General features: G+C 36.3%; 1 protein-coding gene across 1 annotated transcript in view; it reads left to right on the plus strand.

Annotated features, from left to right (window-relative positions):
* Window positions 1–1110: 1110 nt before the first annotated feature.
* PCDH15 (protocadherin related 15) overlaps window positions 1111–19753 on the plus strand; it is a 945519-nt gene continuing 926876 nt past the window's right edge. The window contains exon 1 of the mRNA XM_075216373.1: window positions 1111–1751. The gene's annotated coding sequence lies outside the window, so the exon portion shown is untranslated. The remainder of the gene's footprint in view (window positions 1752–19753) is intronic.

The raw sequence follows: 19753 nt of genomic DNA on the forward strand, positions 1-19753 counted from the left end.
GAAAGAAACACTTTTCTTGTCAAAGAAGCTTGTAAATGGATTTTAGCAAGCAGAGGCTGCCTACAACTTAGAATATAATAGAGATGAAGGGGAACATAGATACAGTACACGAATCTGATTGAACACAGCAGATTAAAAGACTAGTGTTGATTAACGATACATCATTTTGCTTTTTAGGCTATAGCACCTGCTAGTAATTGGCGTGATGATTCTGTGGAGACGTTTCAAGCATTTACTATGAGAGCAAAACTTACTAATTGCCGATGCCTAGAGCCAAGTAACACTCATGCTGTGCAGATAGTGGCAGATAGAGGGCAGAAGAATCCTTGCAAGCTCTAAGTCTTGTTGCTTCTTATAAAACACTTTAGAAAGAAAAAAACTTGGCTGTATCAAGTTCTTTTGGAATCATATTACACTGCAAAATATTACAGTACAGGAAGAACATTGCTATTTGTGTTCTATTGAGTTATTTGATAAATTTAACATGCTAATTTGATAGTACAGAAAGAGACACCTGCCTGTGTCCTGAGATAAACATCAGAATGCGATGAACATGATATTTAACATCTAACGAGGAAAAATCGATTTTTTTTCTTTTTCTGCATTTCATCTATGGAGCTTTGAGTATGTATCAAGATGAAACGAAAATTACAAGTGGAAAACTGTATGAGAGGGATTTAAATTGATCTGAATAAATCAGTCCATATTATTGCGACTTTATTGCATTATTTCGTTAATGTGCACTTTATGATTATATATATATATATATATATATATATATATATATATATCTCTATCGACTATGAAGAACTTTAACCTGTGAAGTTTTTTTTTTTTTACTCATATGCAAAATGTATGGCTATCAGCTGTAACATTTTCAGAGTGGGCATATGAAGGGCACTGCAATTTATTAGACTCCTCAGATATGACTCAGTGATTCACAGCATCCTCCTCGCTGGTCCTGTGATATACACACACACATAACGTGTCCTGTTCATTGTATCAGATGGCAAATACTATCTCCTTGTAAGTGTAGCAGCCACACACAATCTACCCGGCTCAGATGTGTCTCCGGTGGCCGTCCACACTCCGGTGTCTCTTTCAAGAGCAGCTCCAATAATTGTCACGTTTAATAAGATCAGATGGCAGAGGGTGGAGTTAATGATTGGATTGACGAAATGACACAAGCGTGTTTACCTGCTGTTAGCTCTGCTAAAGCAGCAACCACATTCCTAAGCCATAGATGAGCTGTGTGTGCTTGCGAGATGCCATTCAGGAAACGCAGCCGCACATTGCAGTTACTGGATGCTATCTGAAGGAAGCTTTGTCTTTGCTCCATTCTGGAAGCTGCTGGTTCAATGAGACAACGCGATAACCATTTCCTGTAAATGTTGATGCCTTTTATGTGATCGGATTTCAGAAACCTAATCCTCTTGTCTGTTAAGGGGCAGAGTCCTAGGGAAGAAGACTACCATTGAGTGAGAGCACTCTTGCGATTAATAATGAAGCCCTCGTCTGCAGGCTGTTGTGGGGATGAGGATTGTTGCTGCTGCTGAGCATGGGATCCCGGTCTGGCTTGTGGAGAGAGTTATCAGGGATAACCTTTGGATGAATTTGAAAGCTCAGGAACCTACGTCCCAGACAACGACATCTGCACGAGTACTAGCAAATTAGCCATTTAAGCTATGTCAATACATTGGGTTAAAATACTATCACGGGAATATTTTCGACTATAAATTATTTTCTAACAGGTAAGGAAATTTGATATAATATGCCATTGCTAGTTTTAAAAAGGAATATGTATGGACAGATGTTTTTATTGACACGATTCATATTATAAAAGGCTTCTGCAAGCATTACTATTTATATAAAACAATCCATCCAATACGTGTTTGGCAAAGTTAGGGAAAAGTTTGCAGTTATCTGATTGATGGTGCGGTTGCCCAATGCACTTACTGTACAGCTCTATGGTATGTTTTTATTGTAATGAATGCTTGAATGTTATTGCTTGGTGGTTCTTATTTTTTTATTTCCTTTTTAAAGTAAAACACATTGCACATTGTGCACTAATCTATAATGATGCATTAGTGAGAAGTGTAGCCAAGTGGATAATTCAAACAATATACCCACTTCATGTAGCATATATTTTTATCTTAGTTCGTTGTTTTGTGGAGTATGGCATTAATCAATACTTTAGAACACTCATCTAAGCGACCTGACATTCAGTATACTGTTTGTTACAGCATACAACATGAAATCGCTTTTGCAGAAGGCAAGGAAAATGTATTGGTTATATGACTTGGATTTTACTATTGTATCTACGCGAATTCTATTGAATATTTAGGAGAAAATGTAAAAAAAAAAAAAGAAAAATGGTTACAAGTCACTTCATGAATATGCTTTGATCTATTGAGCTTGCTTGGAATAGCGCAGACTGCTTTCTGTTTAATGAGTGTGTTTCCTCTATTTTTGCTTCTGTTAGGATGTGTGACAGCTGTACATAATATCTCATTATCCTCAGTAATGCTTTCTTATTCTGTACACAATGAATGCAATGTCTGGTGGTTGAAAGCTACATTAAATCGGTTTCATATACACTCTGAGATGGCTTTAATGAAGTACATCATCCTAATTGCAAGTCCAGCTAATTAATGTTTCCCATGTTGTTTTAGCGAAGGTGTCAAAGGGAGGTTTCTCATAATCTGGATCAGTGCGCCCGTATGGGAAATGCAAGGAGCTTGTCCCTCAACAGTACCCTTTAATTTCTCTGTTCTGTTTAACATTCATGAAGTGGGTGCATGCCACATGTTGCAGTAGAGGTCTGCAGCGAAAGGTGCTTATAAAACAATTTGTCCGTTTGTTTGTACTAGGGGCCACAATAAAATGACATCTGTAGTCAACTCAACACAGTTAGTTCTCTGGTTATTAAAACGCAGAATTTAGTCATGTGAATGAGAATGCAGAAACTACACTATATGATGGATCTCTTATTTATACAAAGGAAGTATTTTACTGCAATCCTAAAAAATTTGTTAAACATGTTATGGTGAATATTAAATTATAATGTATATCTGGTGTGTTCAAACTAAATGAATACATAATACTCTGTACTGAAATGCTATATTGTCCTCATGAAGTTTTAAAGTTCCAAATTATTCCAACATAATGGAAAGTGTGTACATCATGGATAACATAAATGATATTTACACTTTTGGAATAAAAAGACACTATCCTTCATGAATTCCTCTCAATATACAGTATAATGGCGAAAACTTCCCTATCTTGCCAGATGTTGGTAAGGTAAGTCAGTAACTATACTATACAGAGTAAGACAAACTCCTGTTTGACTATATCCACATGTTAATACTTACAGCTTCTTGTATGAGTAGCACAATAACAAACTATTACCACTCTCCTATGAAGGTTAGGTGCAGAAATGTACCTTGTCTTATTTTGGCTGAGTGTATTAAATATGTCCTTTAGTTTCAAGTTGGGGAAACTTTATTCAGTGTTACAGCTGATCTTTGCCTTAGGTTGTATAGTTCTTGTTGTTGTAGTTTATCTAATACTGTGTAACAGTTCTGTAATATCTGCTCTAATTGCCATTGCTGTGAGCGATAATATATGCTCAGCAACATTGTCTTTCATATGGGACAAGACATATTGACTGAAATGCAATTATATATAAAAAGCTGACCGGCCTCTAATTCAGTTTATCAACCATAAAATGTGGAAGTAACAGTGGGCAGAAATATCATTATAGTCCTGACCTCAGGTGGTGGAGTAAGAGAACAGTGAGATTACTAGATCAGAGTGATAATTAAAGAGCACTGTTGAAGGGGCTTTGCAAGGTCACCTGTTCCTACTCTTAATCATACATTAGAAAATCACAGAGGATGTTCTTGGGTTATGGTGGAACAACAGAATGAAGGTTGAGTGTTCATGAGGAATAATTCTTTCATTTTACTTCATGCCAAAACTAAAGCAGAGTGAACGTTTCCAGCTGAAATTGGAACAGTTTAATCCCCTACACACAACTTCTCTGCTATCCTTTAAACAGCAACCGAAAATCAGCTAAATTGGTGATGTGCTTAAAAATAGAAAGAATCCACTTAAGAATAAATCACCATTTTATTTTAAATTGTTCCACAGTAAGGATCTTTTTATTGTTTTTATTATTATTATTATTATTATTATTGTTTTTCATGTTTTTTTTGAACATTAGAATGGCTGCTGTTTCTGCCTCCATGAGTTTTGGGAAATTCATAAATGGTTCATCGTGAATTGATCGATTGTATGACTCCACTGTGCTTAGGTGGGAGGTGCACTTTAATTTGATCTCTGTAGGGATCAATGATCCCCATTACTGGTGCTATTTAAGCTCCAATTACTACAGACTTTGCTCTTACTGGGAGCAGGAAAAACATAAAAAATTACATTTTAGAACACCTTATATGTGTATCAAGTAACTGTGGCTAAGTTACATGCAACCAGACTTTCTACTGTCTTGCAGTGGAAAGGTAATTCTTGCGCTGGTGCAAGTGCGCATCGGCAAACTCTCATTGCTCACATAAATCGAGTTAGCCATGAAAATCATGGGCAATTCTGATGGTTACACATCAGCAAAAGAGTAGTTGGGAAGAAGTAAAGCAGTGTCATTACCTTCTGTATATCTCCACCTGCGTAAAATTACTGCTCAGATAACTAGACACAATTTAAATGGAAAATTTCTGTCATAACTGATTTAGCATCCACATAATTTCCTTGTCAATTCAGTTCTGAAACACTCAGATATGCATGGATGAAATAACCGATAGATAAAGGTGTGTGTATGTGTGATGAGGCCTAAACTCACCGGGTGTTGCAAGTGTACCCAAGGTGGTATAGTGAACATCCCAATCACAGAAAACCACATAGTCAGTACTCACGGTACTGACATAAACCACTGGACAGACCCTGGATGCAGCTGGATGAATTTTCAGTCTGTCCAATATTTGGACTGAGTACCATGGCTACTGACGGGGGATGGGGGGAATCAATATGGCACAAGGTTTCTCCAGAACATCCGTGGAGACACCTCATGACAATGCTATGGCTGAAATCTCTGCTCGTTTTTCCTCTCGTGCCAAAATGTTGCAAGGAAAAATGAGCAGAGATTCCTACCGTAATTGGCATAAATGTGCACAGCACCATGTCCACGCGCCACATCACCGGTAATTGAATCTCTCCTGTGGTCTTCATAGTGATTTACTGATCAGTACAGTACGTGGCTCATTCCCTTTTTGGTGTACAGAAGCCAATGAGTTTGTACACTATAAGGCAAAATTGACATCTATTCTCACATTCAATCTGATGTTCAAAAAAGTAATTTGACACATTATTATTGTTTTTATAATTGTATTATTCATTGTATTATTGCTTTGTAGTTGTTCACAGTGCTAATAGTCCCAGACAGTGTAGAAAACAGGGCACACATAAAACAGGGACATACACAGTTGACAAAATAAATGCAACTATGAATCCTGCTCTGTACTACAAATATTTCTGATTCATGTATAAGTATTACACATGTCATATGTCATGGCATATTCAGCTTTTTTCCCCCCGCCGCGTTAAAACTATTACCGTTATTACGGTAATAGCTGGATTTCAGCTCGCGGCTGAGGGAGCCGCGAGCTGAAATCCAGCGAGAGATGTACCGTAATAGCTTTCTTTCTGCGCACTATTACCGTAATAATGGTAATAGTGCACGGAGTGCAAGATTTTCGGCGTTTCCGCCGACAATTGAATATGCCCCTATGAATCAGCAATGTAACATTACTTCTACATTTACTTCTTACATTAATTTTGTTTTTCAACATCCAAAATATTTGGATCAATCCATGCAAGTATTTTTTCTTTTTCATTTTCTTCATGATAAACTGTACAGTTCTTTATGTAAATGAATTGTATTTCCATTCTTTATATCATAAACAACGATTCATTGTAAAATATATATGGAGCGATTTTTTTTTTTTTTTAACATGAACAGGAAAACATTTTGGTGAGATTACATATTCCCTAAGAGAATTGCTGGCCACGGTGAGCTTGTCTACTGTAGAGCTTTTTGTATCTTACTCTGTTCATCAGTTGTAGACTCTGCCAGGCCACCTGCTACAGTGACTGAGAGCTTTAACTTCTGGGAAATAACATTTCACACATACAACAATTTCTCTATTGAGAACGCACAAGCCATCCAAATAGTCAAATTTAATGCAGTACATCCCATTCACAGATCCTGAGTATAATGAAATCCAAAAGAACGTTGAACAAGGGCTACATTCAGCAAGGATGTACCACAGTCTGAGTGTTTTGATTAAAGTAGATAGTTTTATTTCTGAAGCCAGAAATGTTATGTCCTTGAAAAGTTTAGATTAAATCCATGCATAACAGACTGTGTGCCTGTTTATACGACAGATATATACTCCAACAATGTGTATGTGTGTGTGTATATATATATATATATATATATATATATATATATATAATATATAATCTCTATCGTCTGTGAAATACTTCACTCAGAGTTTAGATCAGTCAGTGACGGAATGCATTCAGCAGTCCTCCTCTATCAATGAAGTCCATTATCTAGGATAGTTACACCACATTGACCAATAATAATGTGTATTAGGATAGAAAAAAAGTTAAAGAGGTACTGCAGGTATCAATGTGTTTTGCTGTAATGGAATACGGAAATAATGGTATATCCATAATTTTCCTACATTATTATATTGTGTGTATAGTCTTTTGGGACTGTCTAGTTGTTTGGGCATCTAGCGCATGCACAGTCTGATGCATATTTTGTCATCATTAATTTATAAAGTGCTGATATATTACGCAGTGCTGTATATCAAGGGGTCATAACACAGACACATTACATACAAGGAAATTAAAATAAAAGTTAAATATAGTTTTTTATTATATGGTAATTTCTAATATATACATATATATCAGTGTGTGTTTATGTAGGGGGAAACTAGTAATTTACTTTGCTGAAGCGGAAAGTCAAATAAGCTCTTTTATTATTTTTAATGTATGTTCTCCCACAACTCATTTAAATATTTGTTTTATCAGTATTGCACTATATGGACCTCATTTAGAATCTGACGCAAAGTCCATGTAGGGAGTGTAGAAGTGTGAGTGTGCCACGAGCAGCACCTGCAGCTAGCTAACTCTTGTGCCACCTAATTCCTACCGCACAGCTTTAGCCCTGTTTTGACGTGTGTTGCGTCTGCGCCTCACTGCGACTAGGATGCACTTACATGGTCATGCCTTCACAATTCTGCGTTCCTCCCATTCTCCTGTAGTGAGTCGCAAGTGTTAATTGCGTCCAAGATGCAGGTGGATTTGGAGGTTTCTGCACATGCGTGGTAGTGTTTTTTGGTTGGATGCGCCTAAATCGGACTTTGTGTCCGACTCTATATGAGGTCCTATATCTTTTTCTTTACCTGGGAGTCCTGCAAGAAATATATAATATATCTGATACTTGGAAAGAGGAGGTCCAATGTGACTCTAAAATAAGCAATTATTTACTTTTCATTTGGTGCGTGTTCACCAGCCAACATGCTTAGCATCTATTTAGATCAGTAAAATATTTGTGTCTCCTCTATGCAAGTAATCCCAACGCTAATTATGTGCCCAAGCCGCATAGATAATAATTTGTAAGTATTGTGTTTCAATGCTTGCCCAGTCAATCTCTGTGAATATGTACTCAAAAGTTAGACTCCATCTGCTTGTGCCCAGCACTATTTCACTAATCACTATAGCTACTGTAAATTTAATGATATCTGTTTATATGTTGGCTATGTAAACTCTCCCCTTCATTACATTTTTATTTAAGTGCAGAGCCCTCCCCATTGACCACTTTGTTTTTTTGGGTTGTTTTTTTTTGACCTGATACTAATTAGGAGTAAAATGTGCTGCTGTCCATAAGCACTGTGGCTGGACTGGATATGACAACTGGCTCCCGGTTGCATGTTGTGTGGGTATCCAATCAGGAGCTGAATGTAATTTTCATTTTGTTGTTGTTGTTGGCACACCTGATTGACAATGCTTTGCTGAATGTTTTAAGTAATAGTTTCTTGTGTTCCTTCATGCACTGTTCTTTTTAATGTTCTTTCATGCACTGTGGTTTCACGAAGGCTTAGTGGTTAGCATTTCTGCCTCACAGCACTGGGGTCATGAGTTCAATTCCCAACCATCACAATTCCATGGCCTTATCTGTGAGGAGTTTGTATGTTCTCCCTGTGTTTGCATGGGTTTCCTCCGGGTGCTCTGGTTTCCTCCCACACTCCAAAAACATACTAGTAGGTTAATTGGCTGCTATCAAATTTACCCTAGTCTCTCTCTCTCTGTCTGTCTGTGTGTATATTAGGGAATTTAGACTGTAAGCTCCAATGGGGCAGGGACTGATGTGAATGAGTTCTATGTACAGCGCTGCGGAATCAGTGGCGCTATATAAATAAATGGTGATGATGATGAACCATGGCTTTATTTTTGAGGAGTTTGTATCTTCTCCCGTGTTTGCATGGGCTTCCTCCCACACTCCAAAAACATACTAGTAGTTTATTTGGCTGCCATCAAATTCACCCTAGTCTGTGTGTGTGTATTAGGGAATTTTGACTGTAAGCTCCAATGGGGCAGGGACTAATGTGAGTGACAGATATTCTCTGTACAGCGCTGTGGAATTGGTGGCGCTATATGAATAAGTGGTGGTGATGATGATGATTTAGATCAATACTATGCTGTTTATCTTTCCATATTGTTTATGCATTGTTATACAAATTATTTTGACGTATTTATACACGTTTGGTTACTATTTCAGAATCTGCCATTTTAAGACATGTTAACTGTATTGTGGTTTGCTTTGTTATTTTTCACTCTGCTTACACTATTTCAATGAAATAAACATTATTGTTTATTGTACTTATTGTACTTGTATATGTGTTTGACTACATGACCACCAATGCCATTCTTTTATAGGACTTGTGTTTGGTTTCTGAGTTAAGTACTCAACTGGGGACTTTTTTGTATAGTTGGTTGTTATTATTTTCTGTTGTTACCTCCCTAGTGTAGCATATTTTTATTTCTGTTTCATAAACACATTTAAAACTGTGTGTATATATATATATATATATATATATATATATATACATATATGTATATATTGCCACGTCTGTATGTTTGTGCCTATTTGTTACATAAAATTGAAGCAAATGTAAAAGGTAGCTCAATGGATAGTGATCTTATGTATTAAATTGTTATTCTGTGTTTTATTTCAGATATGTATGCTCTAGTGTGCAATGTATTATTTATAACTTTTCATTTGTTGTATCTATGATACCCTGTTTATATGAACAATATCCTTTTACTGCGTATGTTAGCTATAGGCATGCATTATTAATACTTGGTTACATTAAGTACCAATACCTATTTTATTTGTCATTGTGTATTTCTTTTATAATGTGCCTTAACCAATGTAATGCAATGTTCATTTCTAAAGAAGCAATTTATGACTGCAGGTTGTCAGTATTATTTTCTATAATACATGCAGTCCTAACTTATTTTTAATTCACAGAGCAGATTATATTATATGTATAATAGGTGATACAATATATTATATGTATAATGATACAATCTGTTCTATTCTAAAATGGTCAAAATAAGAGCCACGAGTGTGCGTAAAATATAGTGAGTGAAGTCAGGCAGCAAAGGGGAGAACATTCGCTTTAAAAATGCCAATGGTATCCCATCAAAAAATGTGATTTCGTTGGTTTCTACTGTACCATTTTGGTTTAATTGAATAATGAGAAATGGACAATACTTGTTTTTTCCTATACTAATAAAAATGATTATGTTGATTTTATGTAAGGCATGAGAGGTACACATATCTCTAGTAGTCAAGTGGCTAGGCATACCCCTGACAGGTAATTTTTGTTTATTTATTTTTTTAACAATGAAATCCTGTTCACAATTAACCTGGCTATTATTCTTGCTTTCAATTAACATTTCAAATTAACATTCCTTTGTTGACACATTTGCAACAGAGAAAAAGAATATATTAATGCAGCTGGAATTGTTTACAATAGAGGGCTATATAATCTGCAGCTTGTCAGGCCAAAGGTGTATAAACCATGATTATAGACATATATTGCTTTTCAAAAGTATAACGGGCAGATGGTTAGTATAAATGAGTGTATTGTGATATACAAATATATGACATGAAAGTGGGAATTAAGTATGCTTCTGTATTGTATTTATAAGCTATGCTAGCTGTACCATGCATTAGAAACCTATTGGAAGTGATTTTGCTTTGTAATTTTATTGCTAATAGGGTTTGGTATGTGATTCATGCAATGTTTTGGTACCATCCCCATCAATATAGTTGACCTCTAGTAAACTCTTTATGGCTGCAAATTATTGCAACACAAGAATTAATTAAGGCCTGAAAAGTTTCATTGGGAGGATGTTCATTATACAATAGCTAATATTTATTGTCATTATAGATATCATTATGATAAAATTGACTCTACATTAACAATGCAATGACAACAAACTAAACGTCAATGTAGATTCTAAAGGTTTAAAAGTTGCCTAGTGTGCATTAAGCAAATAAATTGCAAGACAAAACGTAAACTGAGCATTTATTATACATTATATTAAACATAGAATTGTCAATATATTGCTTTGTTTTGCATATGGTTATCAAACATAAATTTAGGAGACACATTGAGAACCTAAAAAGAAATGAAATGGTGGTAAGTGCAGTATTCTATAAAATGTCATGAAGTTTCCATAAGTGTTTCAGCACCTTGGACAGTTCCAAGACATCTGCATACTGAGTCATTTATTTAGCTTTCTCCTAGTGCTGTCTGTATAGACCTTTCTTAATACACACTTCTCTGACTTTATGCTGCCACATCCAACATGGTCTAAAGTTTCTGTACAAAGAGAATAAAGCTAGAGAGTGCTAATAAACATTTTAAAACACATTTGTACTCGAGGTTGGTTGTCTAATTAGGAAACATTTTATTTGTGATGCCTGCCACTTGTTACTTACCAGCTTGCATGTGTTTGCAGCCAAAATCTATGTTTTGAAGTCTGTGTTTATCTAAAATACATATTTCGCTGCATTCACACATGAAAAGTTTCAACTCTGACATTGTTCGTTTAGGCTAACTGTTTTTTTTAATCAGAAACCTTCTATATTAACCAATTTGAAAAGGGCAGTCTCTTACCAAAGTAGTTGCCCAGGTACTCTTTTAACAGTGATAGATATTAATGTAGATAAGTTAGACATGAAAGCAAGCACCCCTGCGACTGTATCATTGTAGTGATAAGTGTAGCTTAATTGCAATGTTTCTTACCCAAACAGGAACCTTTATTAAGGATTAAAGAGGGCCTTAATTTGAAACCTGCCTATAAAATGCTAATAAAAGCAGAAGTCCGTTGCATGCATTTGCAAATATGCATGCAAGTCATCCGCCAATTACAAGGTACTTCTGCTAACAGGATGGCTCTAACTATAAATAATGTGTGCGACCACTATCACGTATACCAATGTTAAATTATATATTAAAGTAGAAAGCATAAAGACTTATTTCATGTTCAGTCTCATGTCTGAACTCTTAACATTTTATTTTGTTTTAAATAAAATAAACTAATACATAATATATTGGGTATGCTTTTTATTTTCAGCACCTTGCCTCATTTAATTCTAATTTTGAAGTCTGCATAACATTAAAAGTCTATTTTGTCTCAACACATTTGCTTTGTGCCCCTCAGGCAGAGTATATTATCAGGGAAGGCTTGAGACAGACTAGCAAAATATTACATGAATAAGTCCATTTTAAATGCCATTCAGCCTTCTTTGTTTTGACAGGCATGTGCTGTCTGTCAAGTTAATGACTTCACTGTAAAACTTTAATTGCACAAGGTGTGTATAATATGTGTAGGTGTATATGTGTTAGTGCATGTGTGCGTTTATATATATGATATATAGAGATATGTATATATATATATAGATATAAACATGTGTGTGTATGTATATATATATATATATATATATATATATATATATATATGTGTGTGTGTGTGTAAATGTGTATATATATATATATATATATATATATATATATATATATATGTGTGTATATAAATATATGTATATATGTATATTGTGTTAATATTTATTTTAATTAGGAGTGCAGTGCACCTCTGTATATCATTGCAAATGTACTTCATCATTATCATCATCATCACCATTTATTTATATAGCGCCACTGATTCCGCAGCGCTGTACAGAGAACTCATTCACATCAGTCCCTGCCCCATTGGAGCTTACAGTCTAAAATCCCTAACATACACAGAGAGAGAGAGAGAGAGAGACTCGGGTCAATTTTGTTAGCAGCCAATTAACTTACTAGTATGTTTTTGGAGTGTGAGAGGAAACCGAAGCGCCAGGAGGAAACCCACGCAAACACGAGGAGATCATACAAACTCCACACAGATAAGGCCATGGTTGGGAATTGAACTCATGACCCCAGCGCTGTGAGGCAGAAGTGCTGACCACTTAGCCACTATATATATATATATATATATATATATATATATATATACACACACACACGCACACATGTACTAACACATATACACCTACATATATTATACACACCTTGTGCAATTAAAGTCTTTCTATTGGTATATGTGGGAATGTATTGTCTTATGAGACAGTATGTCATGTTTGGGTATTGCAACTGTCTGGAGACAGGTAATCTCATGTTAATTAGAACTTTTCATTCCTGAGTGACCAAAACGTCTGTTGAGTCTGAAAGATAGGAGGAGGTAATTATACTTGCAGGTAAACTCCCTATGCAAGTGATCACAGATGAATGTGAATTTTGCAAGTAAAATTGCGTTCAAAGCAAGATTAGAGAACTGTTCTATCCTGACAGTAAACGTTCAATAGAAAATCTCAGACTTAGTTGTGTCACTAGCAGCAATGTAAAAAGGTGTTGAACACCTCCAGGGTGATTTATGGGCAGGCTGCATGAAGCACCTGGATTGATTAGAGGGGCAAGAGGCTGGATTACCTCCTGCCAGAATATCTGTGTAACTCTGTATAAAAACCACACTGTTTTACCATGTACTAGTATTATGTGCTGTAAATCCTGGGACCTACAGATTAGACCAACTTAATCCGTTAACCATCTGTTCTGAGGTTGGAACCCTGCATCCAGTACCAACGCTCTACCTGTAGCTCTGGCCAGTGTAATAGGCCAGTTGCATCCATCCACAGCAGCCCTGATCTGAAGGCAACAGGTCAGCTGTACCAGCCCAGGAGCCCAGCAAGGGGGTACACTAGCACCAAGAGTTACCTAGAAGGAAGTGTTCTTAGTTGCCGATGAAGGAGCCTAGTGGCGGCAGCAGCAAAAGCCCCTCCTACTGTGGTTAGAGGGCGCATTTGGAATAAACACAAGGGGAAGGTGGCAAAGCAAGTCCAGCAACAAAGGACATCATGGCATAGGAGGTCCATGTTGTCACAGATGTTTCTTCAGATCTGCTTCTAGTTGAATAAAGACGTGTGTATACCAAATTTAAGGCGTCTAAGAAAGAAAAAGAAAAGCACAATGGGCCTGATTCAAAACAAAACGAATGAGTAGCTTTGAATTTTGACAAAACCATGTTGTATTGGGGGAAGGTAAATTTAAAGGACAGATTTATAATTGGGGTAGCGCATGTCCTAGATCAACTTTTAATGTCAGTGTAAAAATAAAGCTATCAAGTATTTGCATCCTACATGAAAACACAGACAGTATTTTCCTTTTGTGCAAAATAATAAACACATTTGCACCCCTTGCATTGCAACATGGTTTTGAAATTGTTTAAAGTTACTAATTTTTTTGCTTTACTTTACTTAATAAATCAGGCCCAATATGTTCATTTTGGGTGCCTTAATGAATCAGGCCTCTTGTCCATTTAATCAGGTGTACTTGTATCAATGTATTTGGAATCTGAAAAATCCATAAATCTGAAATAAAGGCAGGCTGGGTATTCACTTAGCTTCCCGAGATAAATATATACTACTTACACTAAATAAGTTTGAAACCAGCAGTTATTAGGAAGAAACAATTGTATCCTACAGAGGTGTGTTGTCACTGAAATCTTCAAATTGACAGGTGACACATTCTTATCCTGTGCTCACTGTGATCATATGCAGCCCTGTCCTTGCTGACATAATCACACACACGGGGACAGATTACTGCCTCCAGCAAGATTAGAACCAGCTCACACCTCCACTGAAATACTCTGTCCTGCCCTCAACATTTGGCTGATTTGATTGGCTAAAGTTTGATCTATTCCAAATACTTTAAACATGGGGACACAACAAACAAGCAGGAGGTAAAGTTTATGCAAAATTGTGCATAGATCATGGTCATACACCTTTTAAAAAAAAAACAACAATATTTATACCTTATATATTCAAGTAGATGTAAAGTTGATGATCGGCAGTACTGTGAAATGAGTTTTAATTTTGTAATCCACTAATTCACAGACCAACATGCACTTTGCAATGTAAAACTGTTAATATGCAGTGCTTAAAATTAAGTGTAATTGCTCCAAAAAACCTTTGCTTTGTAAATAACCATAGTAATCATGTCTAAAGGTAAAACAGCGCTACACCTCGGCAGTGTACTTACAGCTCAGTGACCTTATTCTAGTCTCTCCCTATATTTGGCCACCTATAGTTAGGTACTCACTTTACCTTTATGGCAGAAAATCCCTCAAGCATAGACATTATTAGTGTATGGAGATTATTTAGCAGGATGCAAATGTGTCTAAACACTTGTAGCAAATCAGATATTTACTTTTATTTTCTAATTTACACCAGATTGCTATGGTTAACTAGACATTTGTACTTTGGTAGTATATAATGTCTTCTGTCTGTTTATACTGTAAATCATTACTCATGATATATTGCACATTTCACTGCTATTTCACCATTACAAAGTCAATTCCAACAGCACTTGAATTCACAATAACTTTTTTAATATTGTTTTTATCATAGGAATATGTAAGCATTGTTTGCTGGATGCAGTTTGTGAGACTGCGTCCTTAGCTTAAATTTAATATTATGTGTTCCTATCGGTTAGCAAGTAGAAAGGGGGTGCAAATGTAAGTAGCTACATAGACTGTAAGCCCCAATGGGACTGATATGAGTGAGTTCTCTGTACAGCGCTGCGGAATTAGTGCCGCTATATAAATAAATGGTGATGATGATGATGATGGCTGAGTCACTTCTTGAATACACAGGGCCAGTTAGTATGGTTCTAAGATGACTGCACACAGCTCAGTAGGTCATCTTTAAAAACATTTGTTCGGCATCTTGTCCGCTTTGAGCCTCAGTGACGCGATTTGTGGGGAATCACGTCATTCTGGCCCCACCTCCCACAACAAAATGCAAATTTATTTGCGGGGGTGGGAACAAAATGACGCGATCGGTCAAGTATGTTTAAAAGACCTTTATCAACATGCCCAATTATGTGCTATTTCATTTATGAAGAGAATGTTTTGTGGCACTGACATGGACCACATGCTACTAGAACAGGTTAATTGCCCAAATTCAGCAGTGATATTGAAATATACTGGGCCAGCTTAATTTTGGGCTGTACAACTAAGTGCATCATTGTAAAGTAATCTAGCATCCCCCAGGTGATTAGAAACTTCAATTTGTATTTTACTTAATCCAGCCACTAAATATTTAATCCTGCAGTTTTCTTCATGCGGCCCATTTCCTGAAAGCTTGGGCATAAGAAATTCTGCAGACCTCTTCATGCGGCCCATTTCCTGAAAGCTTGGTCATAAGTAATCCTGCAGTCCTGTCACACATTGCACCAGCTAAACCTGCATTATGTTCTATATTCTAACCTGTTTCCCTCTTCCTGCATTCACTTGCTGGTCTGAACTGAGCATGCACACACCTGGTTTGCTCAATACTTCCTGCATGCACTTGATTGGCTAATTGCCTGGTAGCTCTGTCTATTTAAAACACTTGCTTCTCTACTAAGTTACCAGATATTCATGTCTACTCTCCTGTTCAGATATCCTATTCAATGGCTCCTGTTTGCTGCCTAGTCTCTGAGTCTCCAGCACATCTATCCGCAGATCATCACAGCCTCTGTGTCTACTCCACTATCCTGTGGTAATGCTCTGAAGATTAATGATACCTGTTTTCTGAGTCTCCAGCACATCTATCCGCAGATCATTACAGCCTCTGTGTCTACTCCACTATCCTGTGGTTACGCTCTGCAGATTATTGCTACGCGTTCTCTGAGTCTCCAGTACATCTACTAGCAGATCATCGCTACCAGTCTCCAGTATAACCTGCGTACTCACCTACTGTTCCTTACTCTCAGTACATTGGCTCTACCATTGTCCTGGGAAACTGCCTCTTAGTCTCTCAGTCATTGAGCTACTTCTCATCCGTGGGATTTTCAGTTATTATCTTGGTTCTCAATACAGTCTCACTCATCAAGCCCCTGAGAGGGCCGCGACCTGCGGTCTGGGGGTAGCTAACTCAAAACCCCCTTACGGGATTCCATGAAGAACACCTTCCTCACCGTTAGACTCCGCACAGTCCTTTTCATGCGGCCCATTTCCTGAAAGCTTAGACATAAGTAATCCTACAGTCTTCTTCATGCAGCCCCTTTTGTGAAAGTTTGGACATGAATAGCCTAAGCTAGAGTGTTTTATCTTTGTTTCATTTTAAATCTATATAAAAGAGTTCCAGTAGTTTTAAACATAACAAATAAATTTGTTTCCAAAAGTCTGGAAAAAGTTAAAAGTTCCCATTTATGTCTTTACTGGTACAAACAAATATTCAAATCTAACTTTAAAATATGCAAGGCTGAATAATGTTATAAAGATGTTTTGGTAATACTGATGATGTTCCTTCACTATGGGAATGGAAAGTAAGCAGTTTTATTTCAAAGATCTTTTTGTAGAAACATCTATAAAAATCTGCATATGTATTTGCAAACCAAATTGGGCCAATATTCAGTTTTACTCCCAAGTGTACTTCTGAAGCTTACATTTGTTAGAGAATATGACAGAAGAATACACTAATATCAGTAACTTAAATAGGAAAATTATACCTTTTTGGGGTTTTTTTGTTTTTTTTATCCCCCCGCCCCACCATCCATCCCTTTATTTTTGAATATTAGAAAGTTTACATCTGATAATCATCAGTGGCTGTTTAAAGAAGCTTTACACTGATAGATTTCTGGATGTTTCAAGGCCTTTGGCTGGGGTCAAATTGACATATTTGACACAACAAACCTACGCCCCACCCATCCAATAGCCACATCTTTTATTTAGAAAATGCTCATTTTGTTCAGTACCAATGCTCTACATAAGATTCATTCCCACATTGGCAAAACTTTGAATTTAAAGTCATTTATTGTCGTCTCTACAGTTAATTTTATTTTGGTGACAAAGGACAATGCACTCAATGCAGGGAAAGGGCTCCCTCTCAGAATTTAATGTGGCATAACTGTGCTTAATGCAAAATCTATCCCAGCTTGTCTTTGAGGAATAGCAGTGCTACTGAGCAGCATCTACTATAAGATATTGGGACAGATCAGATCACTGCCACAACCTCTTCTGACCTCCTCACATTGCCCCCCCCCCCCCTATGACTTCACATTATTTTTCTTCCCATTGGTCTAATCCCCAGAGTAATTGTATTATAAAATAATTATCACACATCCAATAGGATTGACACCAGAAGGCAAACCAGAATTTCTAGCACCACCAGAGACACTTAAAACAACACAAGTATTAATCAGATTTTATCTCTATTATTAACATTAGCAAAATAATATTGGGAAGATAAAGAAAAAATAGGTTAGAGCCTCCTTCTGAATATTCTTACAATATACAGATTATCTGACGATTTACTTAGGTACTAGATCAGATGTTTCCTTATATCTTTTTTTTTAGCACACAATTTATTACATAACTGATATAAAGCCTCAAATATGTTTTAAAATTCTACTTTTTCTTGACTCTATTGCATCTCTAAGGGCCTAATTCGATATTTTTCAGAAATGCTGAACACATATAAAAAACTTGCCTTTGACTTGAATGTTGGGGAATTTGAACTAGACCTTAGAGATACTTAGAAATGGTAATCTCTAAACATATAAATTTTACAACACAAGGCATATTGACCCACAGTATGTTTAGTAAAACATATATTTAACCTAAAAGACAGATGTGGGTCATCATTAATTTTTGTTTTCAGTGAATAGAGCATAGAAGGATATTCAAATATTCCTAAAAGAATTACAATTCTGCCTTGTCTCTTATTCATAGTATGTTAATACTCATTTAAAAATAGTGTTAGAGTTTGATCGTTTTGGGCTCCAATGGGAAACGGCAATGGTTCTTTAACCAATATAATATATATGGCATAAAAAGTCTGCACCAGAATTTAATTTCAGTCAGTAGAATGCTATGGGTAACAGGAAGTGCTAGATTAAAGGCCAAATGAACCTGGATGAGAAGAGATTTAGGCCTGAGCTAGTGATGGCAATAGGAGGACTAAGATGAAAGTGTTCTCTGGCAGGGTAACTTTTTTTTCTCCAGCTGTTCTCCCTATAATAAATATATATAATAAATATAGTAAGTGCCTAGCTTTTATTGTTCATAATTTCTGCCACTGAACTGAACATTAAGATTAGCCCATCTGTGGTTAGCTTTAGTGAGATACCTATGAGACCAACCTCTCCCATCTATATTCTATTTTTTACTTCTATTAACACTCTAAATTAGTGAATCTTTTTGGTTTTTTTCCCTTCACAAAAACAAAAGAAAACAAATCTCTAAAATATTGAGGACATTCAAGGACGGCAAACAACTTACCCTTTTCTTACAAAGCCATACACCTAAAATCCCTCAATCTTTTTGCAGCTCAGAAAAATAAGACAGAAGGATAAACACTTATCTGTGTCCGTAATCCCTGAAACTCTTTGGTAAACAAGTTTAAACTGTAGAATACATGTTGAGGAAATATTATTTTGTTGGTGGGTTACCAAAAGTTAACATACACGGTAAGAACTGATTACTGTGATTTATGAATGTAATGTCTTAGTTTTGTTTATAGAGATTGGCACTTTTGTGTAATACAACATGTTTTACAATAAAATCTGTACAATCCCCATAAAAAAATGCAGTAGTAAAAGCTTCTAAGATATATGGCATGAATGTTTTCAACAGAAAATTAATCATTGTGATAATACTTTAAGTATAAAAATGGTTATTACAAAACATACATTATAATGCTAAAATAAATAATTATTCATTGATTGATTTACTCACTAAGCTGTGCCAGCTTGGGCTGGTGGCACTATAGTAGGGAAACCCGTAGTGTGGTGACTCCCTGTCATAATGACAAATCGGCTCCGGGCTGTTCAGCACAGGGCTGGATTCCTAAGGGAGATCTAGTCCCCAGTGCACTACAGGTCTTTCCTTTTTGTTTTTAAATACAGCTCTGGGTAATGCCTTTAAAGGTTTCTTATATTACTACATACCTTTTTATTTGAAGCGTATATTTAACACACCAGTAAAGTACAGAATGCTATATAACTAAATGCAGTGTGCATTATGTGAGATGTGAAGTTGCAGAGGTCCACTAGCCCTGTGCATAAGAAAT

This window comes from Mixophyes fleayi, chromosome 6 (assembly GCF_038048845.1).
Source record: "Mixophyes fleayi isolate aMixFle1 chromosome 6, aMixFle1.hap1, whole genome shotgun sequence".
NCBI classification, from domain to species: Eukaryota; Metazoa; Chordata; class Amphibia; order Anura; family Limnodynastidae; genus Mixophyes; species Mixophyes fleayi.